This window comes from Triturus cristatus, chromosome 2_1 (assembly GCF_964204655.1).
Source record: "Triturus cristatus chromosome 2_1, aTriCri1.1, whole genome shotgun sequence".
Lineage (NCBI taxonomy): Eukaryota > Metazoa > Chordata > Amphibia > Caudata > Salamandridae > Triturus > Triturus cristatus.
Window position 1 is genome coordinate 313,253,488 of NC_140581.1, and position 3,726 is coordinate 313,257,213.

Below are 3,726 nucleotides of genomic sequence, written 5' to 3' on the forward strand. Positions count from 1 at the left end.
ATTTCTTTGGATAACTTTAGAATTTGTCAAATGTATGTCGAATCCGGTTGCCATCAGCCCAGAAGTGCTCACCTGCCACATGAGTGGAGGCACTACATCCCCCAGCGCCCCAAGCGTGCCGGGAAAGGAACCCGGAAGCACCAACATCGCGCCAGGAGGCGATATAAATTCCAGCCTCTCCTCGGGTATCAGCTGATTCAGCTCGCAACACCATTGACACTTACTTAGTAAAAGCAGTTAGTGCTCTTACCCAAGAGATAGATCGGACAGAAAAAAGACTATCCATGAGTGCAAGTACACTACTGCCAACTAATCAAGGCAATCTTAGTGATAACTCCCTACATAACACCGAAATACTTACTGCTTCAATTACTTTAGAAATGGAGGACCTAAATGCTAGCAGTCAATCGAAACTTTCGAATACCCCCAGATTGTCTGTCACAGAAGATAGCCCTGCCCCGTTAATATCACCACTGGGTAATCAAAAAGGGGGGCGGAATAAAACTACAGGACAGAGCACCATACCAAAGAAAAAGGTTAAAAAACTACCTAACATTGAGCATAAGATTATAACACGCACAAGGGCTAAACAAACTTCAATGGAAACCCCTAGTATGGAAGCAATTCTTGATAAATTAGTTGAGCTCATCAGGCCACTACATGAAAAAGTGGATAATTTAGCCAGAGAGATCCACAAATTGCAAGGATCTATTGATAAAATTGGGAAGCGAGACCTACAAACAATAGGCGTAGAAATTCACGCTACATCAGAGGGTACTGCCGTTGGGAATGCTGTTGTAACTAATGTGCCCACAACTAAACCTCCCATTAGTCAACCTCGGGGTATCTTAACCACAAGTCCGCAGTTACCTTCAGAAAGGAATTTACCAGCAAATACGAAACAGAGAGGGCAGCCTAATATAACAACCTTACCAATAGAACAAACTCGTAAGGTTAAGGAAGCAAATATGTTTTCATCAAATACTAATAATCCCCCTCCCTGTATTAATCTGCCCCCAGAATGCAGCGCGTATGTAGCAGTGTTGGCTAACATCCCTAAATTAAAAAATGGCCAAGTGGAGAATCATGATCAATTGAAGAATAAAATCCTCCACTGGTTGTCTACTAATTGTAACTTCCCTATGGAAGGGGCCAGCCAGATTAATCTAGTACAGAGAGTGGGATGGATAGGCCCCCTTAGAAAAAATTTCGAGGGAGATTGCATTATAATTAATTTTAAAACTTGTCAGTGGGCCAAAAATACACTTTTAAACGCGCCACCACCATCAACTCGGGAATTTAGCATCACATTATTACCACTAGGTTATTTTTATAGGTATTTACTGGAACCTATCTACTCATGTAACATTGACCCCGCAAATTCCCTGAGACCTTGTCAGAATTTCCGTATCCCTACGTATAATAGATTTCAGGTTTTTGACTCCTTGGAGGATATTGATTGACATATTCTGCCAAAAACCTCAATACAGGTTAATCATCCACCACATTCTAGAATATGTTTTGGTTCTAATATACGGAAAGGAGTAAGGAGGCACGATGAACAAGTTACCTGCTATTCACCTAGTAAAGCAGTGGCTGTTCAATTGTCCCTCTTACCTGAACTTAACACAGTGGAAGTTGATAGTGTGATCGCTGGGGCCCAACGGACTTTGACTACAACTAAGCCTCCTATGGCAGATCCCTGTTTAAATTCAGAATTCTCTCCTGAAGATACACCAAACGATTGTATAGCTGTTAACTGTGACTTAAATATAGGTTACAGTGTCGTCACATGGAATATCGCAGGCTTGAATAGAAAACTGGGCTCCCCCTTTTGGAGGGATTTCATTAATATTGGGTATGACATAATATGTCTTCAGGAAACCTGGTGTGAAGAGCCTATTTTTATCGAGGGCTATTTAGCACACAGTTTGAATGCGGTGAGCTCAACTGCTGGCAGAGCTAAAGGAGGCCTTTTGCTTCTAATATCAACTAAACTAAACTCTTGTAAAATTAAAAGTTGCGTTCCAGTGGATGTTTATTCTCAGGTATTATGTCTAGAGTTTGACAAAGGCAAAGATTTGCTACTGATTAATTCTTACAATAATGTATTCACTGCTGACAGAGGTAACATTTTGATTCAGTTAGAAAAGGAAATTGAGAGGACCCAGGCATTATCAGGTTACCAGTCGATTATCCTTTGGTTGGGTGATTTTAATATAAGCCCCTGCCCATTTGCCACGAGTAATTTATGTGGATTAAGAAGGGAATGTGGAAACTCGGAGGAAACCGACTGTCTACACTTCCCACACTGCGCTTATGGCACGGCCCTAAATACGATGTTAGCCAAGTTTGACTTGGATATGTTAAGTTTCACGAAAAATAGTGCAAATATTAACTGCCCAACTTTCACTGGAAGAGGTGCTAATTCCTACATTGACCACATTTTACTTTCTAATAACATTGCTTATTCTAACTTGTGTGTTAATGAGCAAACTTTAAGTGATCACAATAGCATTTCTTTATCACTGCATTGTTGGGGCATTCGTGCGCTATATAAAACCATATCATATCCTATCCTATCCTATGTCGAGATATGAGGACAAATTCATCTATAACAACAATCCCTTTGTGCAGTTAATTGGGAGCTAGGTTCGATTTATTGTCGATATTTGTCTCCTTTCATGGCTGGCTAAAAAGCAGGACAGCCGATATAAAATTCAGCATGAATCATTCCAACCAGAAAATGCCATTTTTGGATGTGGAAGTGTATGCAGCAGATGGTGGTCTGGTCACAACCTTATTTAAGAAAAAACAGATATGAACAAAGCACTTCACTTCACTAGCAACCACCCAAGAAGCCTTAAAGAAAACTTGTGCATATGGGCAATTTTTACGTATAAGGCAGAATTGCTTCTTTAAAGATGAGTACATTCTACATGCCAACAACCTGTTGGAAAGGCTACTAGACCGAGGTTATCCCAAAAAACTCCTAAAGAAAGCAATGAAAAGAGCATGGTGGACTCCACGTGAGACACTTCTCGAGAGAAGAGAAAAAACGTCAACGGAAAGGATAGTGTGTATGTCAACTTTTTGTTCTAACTCTAACTGGTTGAAGAAGGTGATCCATCAAAATTGGCACCTGGTAAAAAATCTAGATCAGTCTTTGACTCCAGCTCCACTTTTGCCTTTAAAAAAGATAGAAGTATTGCCAACCAAATAGTGAGAGCAGCATTACCCAAACCAAAGGTGAGTACACTTCGAGACTTCATTGGCCTACCCCCAGTAATGAGCCACCATAAACGTGGGACATGCATTTGTTGTGAATCTACACTTGAAGGAAATTTGTTTCCACACAATGCAATCCATTGGTCCAAAAACGTGGTGTATGGAGTTCTCTGTCCCTGCATGAAATTATACATAGGCAAAACAAACCAGGAAGTCCAATATAGAATTTCCCAACGCAAATCGAGAATCCAGAAATTTTTTCTAACTGCACCACTAGTAAACCACTGGAGGTCAAATGCTCATACTGAGAAATAATTGAGATGGACTGTGATATCAAAGGTAGAGCAAGATTGTAGAGGTGGCGATCTGGACCTCAAACTAATACAACGAGTAGCAATGCAATTCAATACAGCAGTCGATGGATTGAACAAACTCCCAGAAATATACAAACTATGAGACACTTGCCGCTATTAGGACACACATCATGTTCCTCTTTAT